The sequence below is a fragment of the Taeniopygia guttata genome, chromosome 2 (genome assembly GCF_048771995.1).
Source record: "Taeniopygia guttata chromosome 2, bTaeGut7.mat, whole genome shotgun sequence".
NCBI lineage: Eukaryota > Metazoa > Chordata > Aves > Passeriformes > Estrildidae > Taeniopygia > Taeniopygia guttata.
In genome coordinates this window covers 47,383,257-47,405,461 of record NC_133026.1, presented here as the reverse complement: position 1 = coordinate 47,405,461, position 22,205 = coordinate 47,383,257, and the positions used below count along the sequence as shown (strand labels likewise).

Below are 22,205 nucleotides of genomic sequence, written 5' to 3'. Positions count from 1 at the left end.
ATCAAAAACAAGGCATTTTAGATCTTCTCAGAGTTAACACTGGAGGTGCAAATGGAGCCTACAGTCATGTTGTCTAGACTAGGAAGTCTCCTTTCACTTCTCAGACTACGTGTAATCATTTAGCAATAGGAAAACTGAGAAATATTCATGTCAGTTCCTGTAGCCAATTTCAGGATTGTTTGTAGGCTGTCTTTGGCGTAGCTGAAGAGCTTCAGTTGTCAGGGAAGATGAAGAAGAATTGCAAATTTAACACCCCTAGACAGTCATCATCCAGACTACTATTGTGTATGTCCAGGACTGTTGTATGAAATTTTATAAAGCTCTGATTTCATTTGTATAAGGCAAGTGGAGATTTTCCTTAATGCACATCTTGGTATCTTGAAGTCTTTTAACATGTGTATACATCCTCAGAATGTGAGCAACCTACCTGGTGGTGCAAGAAGAGACCTGGATGCTTCCTGTGGTCAAAGCACAGGGAAACGTAGTGAACAATGAACGCTCTCATTGGTGCTTGGATGGTGGAAATGCTTTGCAGAATGAAAGGTTCTGTGGTTCTGTAATTCATAGAGACCTTCTGAGTGCTATGGTGGCAGATCACCTCTGAAGGTCACGTCTAATCTGATTTGTAAAGCTGTGTTACTGACTGTTTTCAGCAGCTTATATATCACTTGTGTGTTCCTAGTCAGATAAGCTTTCTGGTTTGTAGTCAAGCTGTCTTAAATGGCAGACAAGATAGATGTCTCTTTGTGCTCTGGTCCAGCATTTTCATTTTAATTTGTGTCTATATGTTACTATGAAAAAACTTCTTTCTGATGCAATAATAGTAGGAAAAAAACCCAAACCAAACCCTCAAAACTGTTCGTTTGAAATAAAGTGTAGGGGCCTCCTGATAAAAGAGTTATGAGGTTTTCTGATACTAAGATTTGGGAAAAACCAAACTAAATGTGAAATATGGCCTTGGAAGTCTCTGAAATACTTGTTTGTATTATCTACAGATAGGTCCTAATTGACACTTCAAGAATACAGATGTGAAAGAGAAATGTGTAGGTCTTCCTGGACTAAATCAATAGAACTGGCTGTTCCTGGTGCAAATCAGCTGCTTCTATGAATGGACTTTTAAAAGGGCTTGACAGTTTACTCAGAATTAACAGGCAATTTATGGTGCTGGAAGAGGAGTCACTGGAAACCAACGATCAAGTCTATGACTGGGGCAATATTAGCAGGTTAACCATCTTCCCCTTTAGGTATCTAGGCTAAAAAAAGGAAAACCCACGATCTAGAAGGATGAGTAAGCATTATATCATCACTGATTGTTCCTCAGCTCCCACACACAAACAGGTCTTAGCCCATGACAGAATACTGGCAGGAGCTGCTGTCAGATTGACAAGTAGCAGCTTTGGTGTGAAGCCTTCCTGGAAATCTTTTTATCCTTTTAGATGAACAGTATCATTTTATTCTGCTATCTTAGAAGATTTTTTCACAAATCTTATTTATTATGCTGCTTTGAAATGCTGAGATTTTTCTAGCCTTGAATTTTTGATCTCCCTTAAAAGCTTTTTTACGTATCTGTGTCCTGTCGTGCTTTAGATTGCAATGAAATTCTTAGTGTGCTTATTCTCATAACACAACTTTGTGAGGAAAAGAAATGAAATTTGCAGGGGAGATTGCTAAGAAAATAAAGAGACAAAGGTGAAATTTCATAACCTTAAATCTAGTGGCTTGTTGTTGTCAGAAGTAGAGATCTCTCTCACTTCTGCTCCTTTCCTATGAAAGTAAAGACCTTAAAAGTGGGTCTTCTGAGTTCTTGACTGGTTGCCCTAATCTGGGACACAATCTTCTTCCTGTCAAGCATGTGAAATGCAGATGGGAGTTTTGGAAACTGGGCCAAGGGAAAATTTCTCCAGATACATCAAAGTTGCACTGCTAATCATTATTTTATTTTGCAGTGGGGCTTTGTTTAGCAAAGCAAGCCTATTGAAGAGTTTTGAACTCTGTGTATTGCATAACAGAAAGGAACAATTTATTTCATTAGGAACCTCTTCAACTTAATATTGGCTTAAAAAATACTAATTGCACAGACCTCCTAGGAATGTGCCATTTTGTTTTTGTTGTCCAGTAGAATTTAAACTTGCTGGTTTGCATGGCTATTTTAAGCTCTACAATATTGACAGTGTTTCCAGTCCATGACATGACAATAACAGCTAGCAAAAATAACTGCTGAAGTGTTTCACCATTCATAGACAAATGACAGAGCATGCTCCTCACTCCCAGACCACCCTCTCCCCTGTGTGATTTAGGTGGAAGAAGAGGTGGGAGAGGGATGGAACAGGACAGACTGCTTTTTTCTGCAGCAAGTTCTGTCAGCAAATCTAGGCTTTTTAATTAGCCCTCATCCCCTCAAAATGCACACTGAATATCTTTCCACAGTTTAATATTATAGAAATGAAAGAATGACCACAAAAGCTGGCAAGCTCAGGGTAATCTTTACAGTGATGCTGATGCTCCGAAGGCAAATGAAAAGCCAGAGTACAGCATTGCCAGAAGTGAACCCTTATGGCATCCTCAGCCATTACAAATACACTTCTCTCAGAAGCTCATTTCTATGTCAAGAATTGTAATCGAGTCACAGGTGCCCTGAAAAGCCAAATCTCTGGAGTAGCTTTCTCTTATGGCCTTGCTCTTGAGGCTAGGAAGACCTTCCTGGACTCTGGATTAGACTCAGGTAGAAGATGTTTAACAGGGAGTAGCATTTATGTAAAAGGAGATTAATCTACCTCTGTTTACCATGGCAAATGAAGTGGAATGTGGTTATTAGTGTAATATAGAAATAGTATGTGAGTGTCTCATGGTTTGTCTGAAGTTATCTTTTTAATATAAAAGCATGAACTTGATTTTTCTCCTCATTATGCAGTTTCAGTAACAGAAACATGGAAAGGATGAATTTTTTTTTTTTTCAGTTTTCCCAGAGGAAGTCTGAGGAGCAACCAGAAAATTCTTCTGACTGCCAAACTGTTCCTTTGCTTACTGCATTGGTGGCTTAGGAATCTTTCCTTTCTCTCCAGTGTAGCTTCCTTTCTTCTAATGATCTGTCCTTCCTTATATTGTCAGAGGTCAGGACAGAGTTTTCGTCAATGACTAGCAACCATTTGGGCATAAAGATTTCTTAGTGGTGTGTTTCATCAGGCCCTGAACAGGACAGGAAATACCCAGTGTAGAGTTAGTTGTGTGAAGATGCAGGTCACTGTGTGTGGGTGCCAGATGCACTTTTGGAGGTTTCCTAAAAGCTCTCTCAGATTCTCACTTTGTTTTGGAGAGATACAATATATGGAACTAGAATGCAAAATACAGTATTTTTACAGTAGTCTTGTCTTCTGCTGGTCAGTTACTTAAACTTGAAATGAGACTAAGGTGTACTATTTGTTGGAGCAAGTCCAAAAGAGGGAAGATTATTGGGAGGCTGGAGCACCTCTCCTGTCAAAACAGGCTTGAGAGAGTTGTGGTTGTTCAACCAGGAGAAGGGATGGCTCCAGGGAGCCCTTAGAGCATTTTCCTTAGCTGGAGAGGGACTTTTTGCAAGGGCATGGGGTGACAGAACAAGGCATAATAATCTCAAAGTCAAAGGGGATTCATTTAGATTAGATACTAGGTAGAAAATCTTTACTGTGAGGGTAATGAGGAACTGGGACAGACAGACAGATGGGTGCCCCATCTCTGGCAGTGTTCAAGGCCAGGTTGGATGGAACTTCAAGAAACCAGCACTCATAAAAGCTACCCCTGCCCATGGCAGGGAGGTTGGAACTAGGTGATGCATCTTTAGCTAGTTTATGATTGTGTGATTTGGGAACACAGAGAATGCACCTCCTTAGCATATGCATGCATGCATACAAGTGAGTACTCCTGGGGTACGTGCACACACCTACGTGTGTGGTGGCGTGTATGCACAGGGAGAAAGCCAACGTGTACACAGCTCTGTCTGTGTCTACTTTCCCAGCATGTAGGAAAAAGAGAGAGCAAACTCCTAATCAAATAAGCAGGGAGAGCAGAGCGAAAAAAGATGAGATTGCAGTTGATTATGAGCCTGGCAGCAGATGTGCTACACAAACCCAGCCCGCTGCATCCAGGCTGTTTCCATGGCGATGGAGCGAGTAATTGTGGAGCTCCGGCGCGCTCCCCCGCGGCCCCCGCCAAGGTGGACGCGGGTGCCGGGGTCCCCATCAGCGCTTCTGCTGGGTGAGCGCCGGGCTCTGGGACGAAACGAGCGAGCGGCGAGGGGGGAGCCCCAGAGACGGGGATCTCTGGTCTGCTCATCCCCGCCGTGCGATGGCGGGATGCGAGGGAAGCGGCGCTCTTCCTCGGAAATGCGGTCTCCCGAGATGCTAAATAAGCGGGCAGGAGTTTCCCTGCCGCGGGAGTGGGCTGCCATTGGCTGCCGCCGCCCGCCCGTGCCAATGGGAGCCCGGCGGGCGCCCGGCACATAAGCGGGGCCGGGCCGGGCTGGGCTGGGCGCTCGGCGGTGCGCGGCGGTGCGCGGCCGCGGGGCAGCGCCTCTCCCATGGCCGCGCCGGGAGCGCAGCCTCGCCGCGCAGCATCCGCCGCTGCCCCGGAGCGCGGTGCCGCCCGCCAAAGGCGGCATTGAGGCGTTCGCTCGCTGCCGTGTGGGAGGTGAATTTGTCATCGGGAACGATGGGGCTACGAGATCTCTGTAAGTAAAGCCGTGTACTTTATCCCGCTATTCCAGCCCGGGCGTGGAGCGATTGATGGTGTCGAGGAATGGCAAAAGCAAATTAGTAGCCGCTGTAAATAGCCCGAAGGATTCCTCGGTTTTGTTTCGCGTGTAGCGAGATGTGTTCTTCCAAATGGTCTGAGGCATCGGACAAACTAGTTAGCTGTTTGCATTGCCTTGGGTGATTTTTTAGCCTAATTAAGGTTGGTCTGTGGAAGGATGCTGTGTCCTTCGGGGTATTTCACGTCACCCCTGTGTTTGAAAAGACAAGCAAACCACATGGAGCAGAATATTGCAGGCACAAAAGTCTGAGGTGTCCGCGTGAAGTCACCAGTATTTCTGGTGTCGGTATAATAATAACAGGTATGTTATTACAGTGGTTTGTCAAACGTCACTTCAGACCCTGAGCCAAGAAAACACGAGTTGCTCATCGTTCAGCACAAAAAAAGTCATTGCTTTTGCTAACCCTCCTGTACCTTTTCTCCTTTTTCCAACTGGTTTCTTCTTCGAAGGCTTTTTAAACTATGTTTGATTCAGAAGCTTTCCTCTTTGTTTATGAAACCTGTGAGTACATGAAAAGTGTGAAGTTTCCTTTTTCACCATTGTGGGGCATGTGTTAGAAGTTGATTTCTTTGCCTGTTGGGACTCTGATTTTGATTCTGTAAAGCAGAAACAGTATATTTAGAAAGGGGAGGGAAGCGTGTGTGCAAATCTGTCCCTCTGCAACCCTCTGGGGTTACTTCAGTTACACCAGCCACGAATTCAGCTCAGCATTGTTCATGTTTTATCATGACAGGGAGCTTTGCTGCATGGAGCTCATGGTTGTCTCTGCTTAACCCTCTCAGAGACTGTAGTCATCTTATCTGGTTTGTGAAAATCCATAGGAGAAATGGCAGACATTGGGAAAAAAATATTTAGAAAAACTTTTTTTCAGCCTGTGCCTGAGCCTATCAAGTGTATCAGGTATTTTATAGTAATGAAACTAGGTGCAAACATTGTATGAAGCTGGCTGCATTTTAAGGAGTCATTTTTGGTGTCTTGTGTTCATCTTAGAACTTAACACATAGCTTCATTTCTCAGCATTAGGAACTGCTGAGAAGTCACGTTGCTGCCTGGAAATCTCAGACTGAGGGTGTAAATTTCTTTAGATTTGGTTTAACTGGTCAGCTTTGCTTTTGCCGTGGAAGTTGTGGCAGGAAGGTGTGTACATGGAGCTTATCCCTCCAGTTAAAGGAATCAGCATTGCCTCAGGGGTGATGCCGAAAAAAAAAATCGTCAGTGTTTTGAAGAACTGCTGGATCAATATAATTTTTTTAAAAATACCAAACATAGAATTCAGTGCATCAATACAGGGAGAGTGTCTATTGGTGTGTGTAATACTACTCCTCTGTGTGGTTTTGAGTGTTTAACCCGATGTATAACAAATGCGGTAGGGACCCCTTATTAAGCTTGACTTATTGCTTTATCTGAAGACACAGATATAAGTCACTCTTCCCTGTGTTTCCCAGGGGTGTTTGGGTCACCTTTTATTGAAATGATGGCCCCAGGCATCCTATGACACTGGGCTTAGAAAAAAAAGCATTTTTCTAAGATATGCAAAAAAGAGATAACTGTTAGCTCTTATTGCAATATTTAGTTTTTGTTCACCAGTGATGAAAGGGCCAAGAGTGAATATATTTTTTTTTTCAATGAGGAAGGTATTTTGCTGCTATATCACCTTCCCCAGGGTCTTGTATCATTCATTTGTATTTACTTAGCACTGGTGTAGCTGAAAATCCCATTGAGTACAGCAGTCTAGGCAGAGTGCAAAGATGCACTCCCCATCTTGAAGGTGGATGCTTTGATCTAGGCTAAGATATTCCATAAAAATATTTGAGAAAGCTTAGACCCTTGCACACCTGGGCACAGGTTGTTCCTGGCTCCAGGCTGGTCATTTTGAACACCTTTGGGTTGCATCAAAATGAAGCTTAATTGCACCTTTGAGCATTTTTAATTCCATACCTACTGCCTTTTCCTTTATTTTGCAATTGCTGATGTTAAAGCATAGGAAAACATTGTGTTTTAAGGTGACTACTACTCTTAAGATGATATTTTCATTCTTGTTAGCGCTCTAGGGATATAGTTCAAACAACATAAACCTCTCAAGTTTGGTCACCAGTGTTAGGCAAAAACTGTATGTGATGGAGTTCTCTCTCTCCCATTTCCTTGTTTGAAGGGATTTTTTGCTTGTCTATCCCTGTGCATTAGCAGATAAAAGGAGGGGGCTGGGAAGGGAGGGAGAGAGAAGCCTATAACAGCTAAGCACTGGCTCAGTGTGTCTGAGGGCTTCAAACCCCAGAGGTGCCTGAGGTGGAAAAACTCAGGTTGCAGTCAAAGCCATGCAGTCAAAGTCTGACCTGACGGTGCAGAGAGCTGTTGCTCGTCGTTAGTACTTGAGGATGATTTATGTGGGAGAGGCATTTCAGATTCCCAGGCTATAAGAGTTCCAGCAACAGAGGAGTGAGTAGGCTTCAGTGAGAGCTGTGGCATGCTGGCAGCAGTTGGGAGGATGCAGAAGCTGAAAAAAATGCTATCTTGGGGTAGCTTTAATTGGTTGCATTGGAAAACACTTGGTTTGATGGGCTCATATGTCTTCTAAAATGCTTGGTGCCAGACCAAATTGGCATAGCTCCATTGACTTACACGAGATGCCACCAGGCATTGATCTAATCTTCAGTCTTATGCTTATAATTTTCTTGGAAGAGTGAGATTTTCACAAAAGGCAGCAGGTTATTTTTTTTCTTTCTATTTGCCTCAGTGATGGTAAATTGAAAATTGAAATGGAATAGGCATACCAGAGGTTTTGTTTCGTTTCTATGGGCTTTAACCTTAATGGGTTATCTTTTATCTGCTTGTAGAGCCTCATACCCATATGTCAGTCTATACTAGAAGCACAGAGCAGAAATTATGAATTGAGCTTTATATGTGTTGAGAGAGATTAAATTTGAATACTTAATTATTTCCCTGGATTTTAACACTCCTTCAGTTACAAAAACCCTGGTAGACATTCCTGTTCTAGGTAAAGAAATGGTAGAGCCACCAGTCTTCAGTTTTGCCTTTGTTGTATATGGTTTTCACCCTATTATTCAAATGAGTTGGCATAAATTTTTACACACAGGTGTAAAAAAGGTGGCTCGATATGTTCACCTCCAAATGAGCTGAAGACAGTTGTAACTCCAAGTAGGACTAACCACACGAATATAAACAGTTCCTTAATTTTTGTGTCTGAAAAAGAACCTCATTTTTTAAGGAAAAGTTTCTCCATGCTAAGCCTTGGTTTACATGGATCATGCCACGGAAAACTCTCCCTCCCTGTTCAGTGCATGCACACTCGCATCTCCAATGGCACATGCACACAACAAAGCAACACCAAGCACAGAATAAAAATGGAACAGCAGTAAAACATAGACTTGTGAATTGTGAAAAGCCCATTGATTTGCTTGACACCCATTTTGTTCAGCATTGTGCAGTGCTAATCTGAAAATTCCTGTGCGTCACGAAAACTTTTCAGAACAATAAGAACTGTCAATTCCAGCAGATTTTACAGACCTGTCATTATCCTTCTTGTCTTGAAGCACTAAGTGGCATATAGAGGGATTTTTGGCAGGAGTTCAGGATTACTCTCGTAAAGAGGAATCGTGTGCCACTATCTCAAGGAGATTATCATTTGAAGCTAGATTTCAGCCCAGCACAGGCTCCTGGATGCACGTCTTTCCCCATCTAAGTGTGCTGCTCTTATGGATCTCACTTATTTTATCTCTTCAAAAACCTACAACTACAAACCACTGCTTCTCACTGTTCTCCGATGCAAAAATGTAAAAGAAAAAACTGTATATTCTCTCTACATTTTGACTTGATATCTTCCAGAAAACTTTAATGAAATCATACCCCCCCTTCCACCTGCTGCTTCTTCAAAAAAGAAAAGTGGGGATGGCAGGACTGATGGCGACAAGCAGAAGTTTTTATTAACTTCCTTTTTCTTGAGATCGTATTGTTGGTACTTCCTTCTCTTGGAGCATCTGTTAAGAAAATGCTCACACACCCCACATTCTCCATCATTAGGAACTACAGCCCCCCTTAGACACATGCCTCTGTGAGGAGAAGCATTATGAAGGGAAGAAGCATTGACTTTGTGTCAGAGAGATTAAATTTTTAGTTCTTTATCAGAGGCCATATAACTTGGAAGTGTTTTGTTTTCCATACTTACACTTCTCAGTGTAGCATCATCTGCATACATACCTCACCCAAATTAAATAAAGTTTCAGTACAGTAAGGGTCATGACATTCACTTTGAATATTAAAATATTAATTCAGTTATGCATCCTTGGTTTTGGTAACTTGCAGAATCCATACGTGTTGCAATAAACTGCCAGCATTTTCAAAAGTCTGCAGAGCACAAATCTGTTTTTTGTGGATTTCACAGAATTCTAGCACGTTTTGCTACCTAGGAATTAAGTGGTTTCAAAAAAGCATGTCTCAGAAGACATGCATGACCTTCATTTAAACTAGAACTTTGATTAGCTCTATCTTGGGTGTAATGCACAAAAGCAATCTTGTAATGGGGTGAAAAATGAGATCTTCTTACTAATGCTAGCCCACTGTCAAATTAATACATCAAATAATATGCTCTTATCCTGAATCACTGGACTGCTTTTATCAGAGTTTTTGATGTGGGAAAGAAAGTGCTTGTTCCATAGCTACAAACCCAACTCTCTTAGTCTTCCCTTCTCTTTGAACTTCAGTTTTCTTAAGACTTGGAATATCGTGATACAGAGAGCAACATTCAAAGCTCAGTATTTCAAGACTCACATCCAGAGGCATATTAGAAGCCACACAAAGGGATTTTCTGTAAGTGTGGTTTTCAAATATAGGTAACCTTCTGGCTTGACCTCTGGATCCACTCCCAGTCTGCATTTCAAGAAAAAGAATCTACCCACATACAGTTATCTCTAGTAAGATCAAAGCTGTTACTGTACTCTGGCACCTGTGAGAAAGAATTGGATATATTAAAAAAAAAAAAAAGTGGGGGAAATTGTGCAAAGATTGGAATGAGTTCACATTTCTGAAAGACATGAACCCACAGATCTTGGAAGCAAAGGGAAGAATTTCAGGATAGCTGCAGAATGTTTCGTTATTTGTTAGCTTCACCAAGTTAATTAAACAGATTTGAAAACATAAACAAAAATAGATTTTCTAGATCCCTACAAAAACATAAACAAAAATAGATTTTCTAGATCCCTACAAATATAGCTCTGCAAGTGCTTTGCCATGAGATTAATAAGGTTCTAACTTCAGACTGGGGTTTCTGTCTGGTGCCTAAGAGAAGCCACTGCAAGGGATGGTGTTATTTCATTGTACCTTTGCAGCTCCTCTTCCAGGTGTGGTGTCTTTCCCAGTTTCCATCTTTTTTCTGGCAAAGGTGTAAGTTATCATAGATTTATCCCAGCTCCAGTAGACACTTCCTGAAAGACTGGTGAGAAGGTATCTGCAGATTGAGAGATGTATCTGTGTTTGTCTGCTTGTATTTCCTGCTGTTCTGCATGAAAGCACCGGAAAGGCTTTGCAGAGCTTGTCCTTCCTCCTTGTGGATGGATCATCAGCACAGCAGAGTCAAGGTGTGCCTTTTGCTGTGTTGCTCCCTTGCCTCAGCACAACCAGCCTTAGCAGAGCCCTTGGTCTTCAGCCAGCCGGGATGTGCCAGAATGTGCTGGAGCTAAGGCTTTGAATGCCCTACAAGGGAAGCGTGTCCCAGTTTTTGGCAGCACCACAAGGTTATCACCTCCACATCAGATAATTCAGCATGGTGCTGAGGAACATTGTGTATGGAAGGTCCTTTTCCTGCAAGGAAACTGCCTCTCAGTTCCTGTGTTTAACACAGGGGGTTAAAACATATCTATGGCCCTAGCCACAGGGAAGGAAAGGACAGTGGATCAACCAGCCTTGTCTCCTGATCCCCACAGTGCCCTCACAAGGGACCCCCTGCTCTCTCCCTCCCCAAACTCACCTTTGGAGGCTGGAATTAAGCCACTTAGCCAACAGAAGCTCCTCTCAGGAAGGGGAGCCTTCCTGATGTGAGACTTCTTGTTGTCTGTTCAAACTCTCAGGGTCATGCTTAGGAATAGCTACAGCTGCAAAGAGATACAGAATGTCTGTGAAACCTCTCAGTTTTACAGGACCAGTTGCTTTGGTGCATGTAGTAGTAAATAAACAAAGGCTTGGTTAGGAACACCTCTGATGTTTTGTAACTGCACTGAGGGTCTGGGTTGTATTTATATGTTAATAGCTGGTCTTGAATTTTTCTGCCTTTAAATGCTACTATAACCCAGTTCAATATTTAACAGAAGAGTGGAAAGTCTATTCACAGCAATTTCACAAGTAAATTCCTCTGTTTTCACTTCCCAACTTACCTTTTAAAATCCCCTATTCAAATTACCACCCTATCTCAAACAGCAAAACAGTGTTTTGCCATTATGTTTAGAATGTCATAAGTTCCATTTTCAATGGCAAGTGAAATTATGCTCATTTTCCTTGTACTGAAAAGGTAAAAATGAGTCTTAAAATAAGTTCTGGTTTTTCATGCATGAAATTATGTATCAGTTCACCTCTACATGCAGGATTTCCATCATTCTACAGTCATGGGCATCTACTCCAGAATGAACTTTGCACCAATCCCAATAACAATTTTTGTTGCTAAAGGTTCTAGTCCAGTGAATTTCAAGGCTTTCAATGTGTAATACACAAATTTAAGGTATAAGCAAGAAACTTTGACTAAGAATGTCTCTGGTGGAGTTAATATCAAGTGTTTCAGGCATACAGTTCTGGCCATTAAGGTTTATCATTGACCTGCTAAGATAAACAATTGCTGGATTGTGTCCCCTTTTTAGGTTTTTAAATTATTTTCTGTCAGGTTTCAACAAAGGATAAAAGAGACACCTTTCTAATTTTGTTAACTGTTACTGGGTACTAGTAATTGAATGAAATTTGATGTTTTTTCAGTCAGAGAGATGAATGACAGATTCGTGATGTGAAAAGTATAGGAAAGTCCTCCAGCTAATTCTGTGACTTTCAGCTTAAACACCAGAGCTCACTTGCTGATTGTTCTAGAAGTTTGCCTGAACTATGATTTAAAGGTTTTATTGCACCAATATCCCAGAGGTTATTGCAGTTTGCAAGAGATAATCACAGAGTGTGGTTCTTGTGATTGTGAAGAAATGTGCACATCTCATCATGATCTCCTGCACAGGCAAACACCTGGGCCTGAATCCAGATCTGTTCAGATCATGCCCTCAATCTGGTGTTCTCATCACTGCCTCTGCATCTTTGCTGCTAGCAAACCATTTAACCTAGCAGAGGTATTGTGCATCCCTGATGCCACAGCCTATTTGGAGCATCTATGTGTCACCAGTGCCACAGAGCACCCGTAAAAAGTGAACACAGCAGGTTGGGTCACTTTTGGGACAGAGCACAGTGGTCCTGTGTCACACTGTGACAGAAAACAACTCCCAGAAGCAGGCTATATGCAAAAGGAAAGAAAAAGAACCTAAAAAAGCAAACTTTATTTTCTGACTTCACTATATATAGAATAGCAAAAGTGACAGTGGATTGGAGGGTGAAATTGCCACCTCTCCAACCACACTGGTCAAACCAACAGTCCATCAATTCTCTCCAACCACAAAGAAGAATGCAAAACAATCATTGTTTATGTGAACAGTGTGTGAGGACACTCCGTTGAAATATGTAAATATCAGAAGGCATAGGAACTTTTAGAAGAACTTTAAAACTCTCAAAAATACAGGGCGACAGTCCTGCTTTACAATTCCTGTCACCTCAGCATTATTCATCACTTACATGATGATGGTCGGGGTACAAGCTCCAGGAGCTGCTTTAAAAGACCACCATTCCAAAAAGCAAAACCTTGGCCATGTTGAAACAAGGGCTAGAACTCGCATCATTTTTAGGCTGGTCCGCAGAATTAAGGGGTTGAATTCCTCCTGGGCTGAAGTGGTCAAATTGACCATGAAGTCAGTCAAAAGGCATCTCCTCCTAAAGAAATTAAATATCTCAGAGAGCTCTCTGAGTCAGTCGCAAAACAAGTAACAATTTTGATTACTGATACACAAAAAAGAGTGTTCCACCAGCTTGTTACTTGCTTTACTCTTGGGATGCAAGGGAGAAAGGAAGAGAAAGTGCATTCTTGTAGCCAAGTTGGTTGCTACAGTCTAGCAGCACAGTCAATCAAATTGTTTCATCCTTCCAAGTCATTCTGTAATGTCACTGATTTATCTTGCTGCCATGCAATTGTCCCCTGTTGATAATTCCAGTTTTGTCAAGAGATGACAGAGATTTTGCAGAAAACCTGCAAGCTACTCTTATCAAACAGTAGGCAAACAGTAGGAGAGCAAAGTAAGGTTTCCTCTTTTTCATTGATGCCTATAAATAGTCCATGCTAACCTTAAGAGCCCTGAAGATGTAGGGAACCTTTTTTTAGAAAAAAATCAAATCCATTATTTTTAAAACTACGTTGACTCAGCAGAAGTAGATGTGTGTGTTTTAGATCATGATAGGTTGACAATCAAGCCCTGCTGTGAATGCTTAGTTCTTCAATTCTGGCTGTAATGTTTTAAATTTAACTCTGCAGTATATTGGCACAAGTCTTGATGTTACAGGCAGAAAGGATACTGCTTAGTTACACTATAGATATTTTAAAAGAAAGGTTTTATTTGCAGTTTTTACAATTCAATTCTCTGTTTCTTTGATTTTTTTTTTTTCCTTGTGTACATGAGAGAGGACATAATTAACCAAAGCACATTTAATTTATGTCTAAGAATGGGTTGCTTAATAACAAATTTTTGAGCCCTCTGTTGTGCTGAGCAGAATTAGTCACAGAAGCCATTATATGGACTTCAGTGGTATTACTCCAATATGCAAGTGCTATCCAAGCATGATTTGAGCTACTTTGAAAAGTGTAAGAGGTTTCTTAGGAAAGCCGAGTCCCTTAGTCTTGCAGACAGGAGGGTTTTTTCAATATGATATTAGTATGCATGCAACCAATTAGAAATTAATGGGAAATCCAGATTTATGTAGTAGGAGGAGATAAGTAGGATGCTTACCATTACTCATGCAAAAAGAAAAATAGTTGTCTCTGTGTGTATAGATGTTATAAATAATCTGGGAAGGCATCACCTTTTAGTTTGCTCTGTACTCCTGCAAGACTTTTTACTAATACAACTCATAGGATCTTCACTGGAAATGTAAATTTCTGCAGAAGATTAAGATCTCTGTATTTGCAGGTTAATTTTGATTTTTCATGTGATTCTAGGCAGACTTAAAAGGCAAGAAAGAGTAGTTTAATATATGCGCCATACTAACAAACGTTTAAGTGAAACAAGCCTGTAAAACAACATAAAGCTATTACCTACTAATCAAGTTATTTTCCTGCTATTTTCAGTCTTGAGGAATTCTGAAAATACCAAAGAGAAGTATGAGTTTGAAAAGAAAAAAAAGAGCAGATTTCCACTATTTTATGCGTATTTTTGAGTTTGGTAGAAAGGAATATTAAACTATGTGTGTTTGACAGCAGGATTTTGATCACCTGAGATTCTGTCTGCTCTGCTCTTAATCCTGTGGTATTTCAGGATCTTTAACCACCAATTTCTAAAGATGATAAGCCAACCCCCTGCAGTCAGTTGTGTTCCTCTCATCAAGAGCCACACTGGAGTCACTGGTCTTTCAATAGAAACTGGCTTAACCTAACAAGTGGTTAGATTTTGTTGAATTTTCTTTTAAAAGAGTTAGGCTGATCTATTAGTTGGTTTCAGTGTAAGGCTCAGATGTCATTCTTTTATTTAGGCTTTTTGAGGGTGGCCTTACTTCTGTGATGATGAAAATCATTCCTGCTTAGAAACCTCACCTCTGGCAGAGCTTCAGTTAGCATCATGAAAAAGAGCTTTCCTGTACAGACTGTTCACTTTCTGATCTGGCAGTCCACTGCCTCCCCCAGGGCTTTGCTTTAATATAGCTTGTCTTGCCACGGGATAAATAGGAGAGGACATCTCATGGTAACCACCAAAATTTCATGCAAATATCAGCATGATCTGGCTATAACACCTCCATGCAGATATCCTACTGTAAATGTTCTAGGTTGCTATTAGGAGAACAAGAAGGGGAGCCAATTCTCAGGCATGTTTCTCTGCAGCCTCTTCTTCAGCCAGAAGCTGCTAATGAGCTTTCAGAATTAGATGGCTTCTCTTGTAAAATACTAAATCATAGCACCTTGCATTCCTTTCTAGTTTATTTTAGAAAGTCAGTCATAACATAAAGGACTTCAGAAGCAAAAGTAACAGGATGATGCTACAAAGTGGTCCTGTTTTCAGTAGTGCAAGTGTCAGGAGTCAGTCTGAAGATGTTTGTAGGGGCCATCTAGTAGCTTTCCATTGACATCAGGAGACACTCGGTTTTGCTTCAACTTGCAGCCTCTGTTGGCCAAATTGATCATTTAGAAGCTACACTCCAAGCAGGAGCAAGCAGCAGACATACCTGACACTAGAGGGCAAGTTTCCTATTCCATACAGGCTAATTTGATACATCTTTTCTGGAAATCTTTAGTATACATACTTAAAACTAGAAAAGCTAGTAAAAGGACTTGTCTCTAAAACTCTGGAAAAGTGAAGTAAGGTTACTCTGAATTTTACCAGAGCAGAATAACAGCCAGAAAGTATTCAGCAAAATCCTGACTACATCAAACTGACACAATCTGCTTCAGTCCTTCCATACACCACAGATTTGATGTACCTCTTTGAACCAAGCAAGGGAACTTGACTCTTGGTCCTTGCCTTTCTGCCTCTGCCACCCTTGAGCAGTAGCACTGTCCTTACTTAATGAGATACTGCAGGTGTAAAGGGTACTGAAGATTCAGTGCTGTGGTTCAGAGCAGGCAAAAATAGGCTTGAGCCCTTAGGCTTAAGATTTCCCTGCAAATGAGCTGCAATAAAGTTTATAGATGTAAACCATTTTATTAGCCAAGGACACTTTTGTAGTTAAAATACTGCGATTCTAGTTTCTTACAGGAGATAAGAAATTTCCTTTAACACAAGTGGTTTTGTAGAGAAGCAGGAGTAGCCAACACTATGTGCTAACCCTGAAACACTATCTGATAACCCCAAAATTGTTTCTGGTGTTCTGTCAACTTATTTCTGGCTCACAGCATCCAAATGAGGGCCGTCTTTCTTCAAAACTCAATTTTACCACTGTTAGAGCCAAATTTGGGTCTGAAAGAGCTAAAATTGGGCAAGCATACTATATAAAATGTGAGAATAAATGATAAGCAATAGCTGGGCACTGCCAAGGTTTAAACTAGACAAGGTTTAAATGATGCCAGTTGTTTTTTGAGATGTGTTGGATCAAATAAAAGTTCCAGGCTGTTACGTGGTTGGAGTGTCCCCAGTGTCTCCTCCTGCTGTGCACATCTCCTTCTTGGAGCAAGATGCAGCCTGCTGTGTGATGGGAAGAAGAGCAAGTTGGCTTATTGGTGAGGAAGGAATGAGGGAACCCTCAATGAAAGGAGAGAGAGGGAAGAAGAGAGAACAGGCCATATAGTTTTGGACACCTTCAATTAGATATCTATTACAGAGGTGTTTTCCACCTTGTTTCTACAAGTGCTGGTATTGGAACAAGTATTTTAGTAACTTCTGCATCATTTACATTTTCCAGTGCTTTAGTTCATCAAATAAAACAGATAAAAGACAATGTGGCATCTTCACCATGCTCACCAAAAACCAATCATCTTAAAGGAAGGAAAGATCAGAAATATAAATAGCTACCAAAAATATGTCCTTGATCTTAAAATTGCTGAGTCCTAGGATGTTTCTGCTGTTAATGCTTTGTCTTTCCACCCTTTTTTGCTTTTTCTAGCTTTGTAGTGGCAGCCCATACAATTATGAGCTACTGCACAATTTTACACCTAAGGTACACAGTCACATTTAGAATCTGACAGTGTTCTCCTTCTGGAATAGGAACACTGCTTGCAGCCCACAGCTGAAACAATTAGCTTCATTAAAAAAAAAAATGTTCTCTGGCTTACAGATACATTTTTAGAATTAGTTAAAATTAAGCAAAAGAAAAAATTTCAAGTAGACAGGTGAACAAGCCTAGGTACTTCAGGCTTCTCTTAGGGTTTTCAGTGTCTTAGGGTTTGAGAATATAAATTATTTAAATTTAAATCTATTGAGAATATATAATAGAACAAAGGGCTCTGACAACAACAGATGGAGCAGAATAGAAATTGTTATGTTACCATATGTACCTGCTTACACTAAAAACAGCAGCTGTAAGGAAGAATTTGAACTAAACTCTATGGACATATATTCTTATAGCTCTTATTAATGGATTGTTCTGTTTCTCTCCCAGTTTCTCTTGACCCTTTTCTGAGGGTTAAAGTAATCCCTTGTGAAGCTCAGCTGAGGATAATGGAGTTGTCCCAGGGTACAAATGTAGCCTTTGGGTTTGACCTACAGAAGGCTGAGCCTCTATTCCTCACTATGTTTTCAGGCAGTTTTATTTATGTTGGGTTAATTAAAAACACCCTCTCCATTCTCCAGGCTTATGGGCTGCCTTATACCTCTTACATTCTGCACTCCTGTGCAGAATAAAGGAGGCTCCAGTGTCTGGCCTCTCTCAGCCCATCCATGCCGATGCAGAGACAGTAAAAACTCTGCTAGTGACGGGATCTTAAAGACCCTGATCAAGTTTGTGAGCACAAAGGCTCATGTTCTGATAGAACTGTCATGGACGTGGTTTGTGATGTGAGGAACAGTTTGAATTCCTTTTTGGAGTCATAGGCATGGCTCACATTTGGCCAGTAAGGCAGAGCCTTTTTTGCTGTAGGTGAATGTGAGGCATTAAACCATATGGCCATCTGGAATTTGATACAGGGCAGGCAGACTGAAATAAAGGCCTGTTCTAATTCCTATGTATTATATTTTTAAAAGGTCTCAAAGCAGGTTATTTAATATTTTAAATATATCAGTGTCTACAGATAGTAGTACCAGTTTGGGGTCCAAAACCTGGCTTTTTAATCCAGTATGAGAGACAGACTGAGATCTGGTCCAAAGTCACCCCATTATTCTGAGAATTTTGACTGCAGTAAATTTTCTCTCTCTCTTTCTCTCTCTCTCTTTCTCTCTCTCTCTTTCTCTCTCTCTCTTTCTCTCTCTCTCTTTCTCTCTCTCTCTTTCTCTCTCTCTTTCTCTCTCTCTCTTTCTCTCTCTCTCTTTCTCTCTCTCTCTTTCTCTCTCTCTCTTTCTCTCTCTCTCTTTCTCTCTCTCTCTTTCTCTCTCTCTCTTTCTCTCTCTCTCTTTCTCTCTCTCTCTTTCTCTCTCTCTCTTTCTCTCTCTCTCTTTCTCTCTCTCTCTTTCTCTCTCTCTCTTTCTCTCTCTCTCTTTCTCTCTCTCTCTTTCTCTCTTCCCACATCCTTCTTTCTAACATGTCATTGTGCAGATAACACACAGTGGCCAAATGGAGGCTGGTACTTTGCTTTGAGGCATCAAAATAGACTTGAGGGAGAAAAAGAAGTTGCCATCATGATATCACAGCAAGAAAGCATCTGGTTTCTATGCCACATTGCCCCAAAAGCTAATTGGTGCCAGCGAAACCCACTTCTCCCATCTTTTTTTTTTTTTTCCTTAGCCCTCTAAATTGTCTGTAAATTGCTGTATAAGCTTGATTTAAAATAGCCCCTGCATAGTAGTTGATACCTTCACAAATCAGAAGACTTGCACTTCTTTCTTAGCATAAGCATTTCATTTCAATGTTCCATTGAGCAGAGACAGGAAGGGTTTTTTTGTCATGGGTAACAGTGGATGGCTTCTGACAACTTGGAAATCTCTAGAGGTATAGGGAGCACCACTGCACTGAAATTTGAGAAATATTAAGTTTTCCTTATGGTCAAAACCAACCTGTGAACACCAAAAGGGAATTTGCACACAGTGTTTAACAGATGCCACTGATGTTTCTGATGGCCAGGATGTGTTGTGCACTACATGTAAATGTTTAATTACTTGGCTAAGATCTGTCAAGATGGTATTTTCAGACAAAAGAAAGAGTGGTGGGCTAAGACTTTTCAAGGTCTGTAGTTGTGTTGGATTTGTTTTGCACTGATTCTAGAGAATGCTGATTAGTATAAATCATCTTGCATTGCAACACTTGACCAAGGCCTGTAATCATGTCACTACTTCATCTGTGCTTGATTGAGAAGTCCCCAGATTAAGCAGACTACTTATGGTGAGAAGTCCCCTCTTTGCCAGCTGGGAGTTTGAAACCAGCTGCATTCTGAAATCTGAAAGAGAGAAAGAATCCATGAACTGCTTTGTAAAATGGTCTTTTCCTCATTACCCTAATCACACAAGTATGCCGAGGGCTGAAATCAGATTTTTTTTCCTTTTTTCTTTCTTACAAATCGAATTTATGAGGGAAAGACTAATGAACACTGAACTGAAAAGGATCACCTGGGTCATCCTGGTCCCATTCCTGGAATTCAGTAATAGGCACTGGAGCAGAGGACCCATTAAACGCCTGTTCCATCTGTCTTGCTGCATGCTTCAGGGCACAACATTTCCCAATGCCCTTTAAGCCGTGGATCCTCCTGGAGAACTAAGTGCCTGTGTTATTGCCATAGTATAAATCAAAGCAATTGCTTATCTCAGGTTTTCATTTCTTAAATGAAATAGTATCTGAAAATTACGTTTCTTTGATTAAGTTCTTAGGTAATTCAGGGGAAAGCAGAAGTACCCAAAATTTTCAGTTGTCCTCCTGGATCTTGTAGCCCAAAGTGGCAGTGGTTTAATCCCTGAGTGGCAGCAACATATGCACAAGAGATATTTATACTACCTGTAGCATTAGGTTTATTTTCTCAGATGTGGTAGTTGCCAGTCTTCAGTGCTGGGGAGTATGAACAAGAGGATAATGAACACATGGAAGGATTAAGTTATGTGTCCAAAGTCGTACAAAGGTACCTGTTGCAGTCAGCAATTAGATACACACAACCTAAATGTTAGTACAGTGCATAAATTAAAGGGATGAGCTTTTTTTTTTTTTTTTTTTTTTTTTTTTTTTTTTTTTGCATTTAAAGTGAGAAATGAAGCTTCAGACTGTGGTGCTTGTCAAGGTTTTAACTAACATTTAGTCAAATAGTCCAAATTGCTAATATTGTGCTATTGTGCTATCTGTAGTTAATGAGAATTTCTGGGTATTCATGGACATTGTGAGCTCCAGTCTAGTACTTAGATTCAGCCACTGTTTTCCCATTACGCTTTCTTTGAGACTGCTCTTCTTTTGATGGTGTGTTCTTATTGCTGTGAGACCTGTCAAAGCTTAACAAAGGCAAAGACTTGGGATAGGGGCACTGTTTGCTTTCTGGCAGGATAGAACAAACATTTATCTAATCAACATGGAGCAATAGCTCAGTGGTCGCTAGACTACATCTGGCAAAGCACAATAGAAGCATTGATATTACAAACATAAAACTTGGATGATAATGAAGTGCAATGAAAAGTACCATGTTCTGGCTATGGATAAATCTGAGTGCAGGAGAACTCTGAGCCCTGGAGGTTCCATACTATGCTTCAGATGCTTATGTTAAGGAAAAGAATTATGCAGTTGTGGAATAGTGCACATATGACAAGAGCATTTGTCACCAGGAGATTGAATTTGTGAGGTCCTGAGCTTTATCAGCCCTCAAAAATTTTAATGCAAATTACTAGTGGAGGAGACCAGACTAAAAAATTCTCACACACACACACACACACGCACCCCCAAAAGAAAAAAAAAAAAAGAAAAATCTAGGAGACTTTTGTTTTGGATAAAAGTCTGTTTTAAAAATGGTACTTTTCGTAATTGGGTATCTGTGCCTTGTATGTAACATCCTTGCTTTGTACATCAGATAAAAGTAACATCTGTGGCTCCATTTGTCTAACAAGCAGTTTTCCTGCAGGCTCTTTAATACTTGCCCTGGGGGGAGTTCGTGGACCTTATCTGAGAGGAAGAATTACTTTGTTGTGGCTTTGACATGCTCTTTAAATAATATTCAAAAGCCATCTGAAACCATATTATATAAAAGAGGAACCTTTTTGTGAGTCTCAGTGGAGAAAACAAGAATGAGAAATTTCCCTGTTCCATTTTCTGTCTCTACACCGTTTCTTAGCTAAAGGCTAGGAAGCTGTTTGTCATAAGGCTCAGTAATTAATATTACAACAAACAGAAGCAAATTAAAAAGATTTTCTTCTTCTCTTTAGTGTCCTTATTCACCTGTTCCCCATATCTTTCAGATGGCTTCCAGCCTGGCATGTATTTAAGTACTGTCCTATTTCCACTGCTGTTTGCTGTACAGATCACAGAATCCATTCATCATCTGACAGAATAATTTAATCCTTAATTCTCTAAACCATTTATTGAAGAATGCCTCAACTGGCCCTACTTTAAGCCCTGCTCTACTTTAAGTCCTGCCCTGCTTTCTCCAGCCTGTCCTGGGCAGTGATGTGGCTGGATGATGACCCATTGGGTGATGGTATCTCATTTAGAATTCAATTTCAGGTGCTCTCAAGAGCTGGCTTTGCACCCTGAGCCTCTCAGTGATTTACAGCAGCAGATACACTCTTTCAATAAGATGGAAAATTATACAGATTTATGATGCTGGGTTTGACTGCCATTTTCTATAGGTTTTTGCTTACGAAGAACCCTTTATTTTCAGAAAACTGAAAACTGAAATCTCTGTGAGGACAGTCCTAGTTAGTGACAGCCTTTAAACAGCCACCCAAAGGTACTGGCAGAAGCCATCCCCAGTACTTCACTCTGCCTGGCACTGCAGTCCAGTCTGACTGGAAGAAACTGGTACAGAAACCAGAAGTCTGTTCCTCCTTCTCATCTCCTTCGGACATGTAGGTTGGTGATGTAAACGTCAGTCTACAAGGAGCCAGGATTGAGATCACCCATTCATCTCATTCTTGCCTTAGAATCTGAGTTCACTGTTAAAGGCAAATACACTGAAAGTTCCCATTAAAACTTCTTGACTGCTTGAAAATAATGGTTATGGTTGCAACAGTAACAGCAGCAGCAGCCAAACATTCCAAAAGGAAAACCTTTTCAGTTTGCAAAGTGGGAATGATTGTTTTTATTTTTTAACATTAAATCTCAGTTAGGCCTTGGCAGGGAAATGCCATGCTGCTGCTGCTGGAACAAGACAGAAAAATGGGCTCTTTAGGTTTGACATCCCCATAGTTTTCCTGCATTCTGGAGGATCCCCAAGGCCCTATGGAAACCAGATGCATTCCTGCTGCAACAATTAACGTAACCAACCCTTGCAGGAAAGGAACGTTTATTAGGGGGGAAACATTACAGTATTTTCTTTTGGAAAATTCCGCTATTGACATGAAAAACAGCAGGGTAACAGCAA

The 22,205-nt window shown here is 40.8% G+C and overlaps 1 protein-coding gene across 8 annotated transcripts in view; it reads left to right on the top strand.

Moving 5' to 3' along the window:
• Positions 1-22,205, top strand: part of ELMO1 (engulfment and cell motility 1) — a 301,680-nt gene that overhangs the window by 215,602 nt on the left and 63,873 nt on the right. Inside the window, exon 1 of one of the 8 annotated variants that reach the window (XM_012571572.5) lies at positions 4,497-4,702. The exons of the other annotated variants lie outside the window; for them this stretch is intronic. The gene's annotated coding sequence lies outside the window, so the exon portion shown is untranslated. Of the gene's footprint in view, positions 1-4,496; positions 4,703-22,205 lie in introns of those variants that run through there. 8 annotated transcript variants of the gene reach the window in all.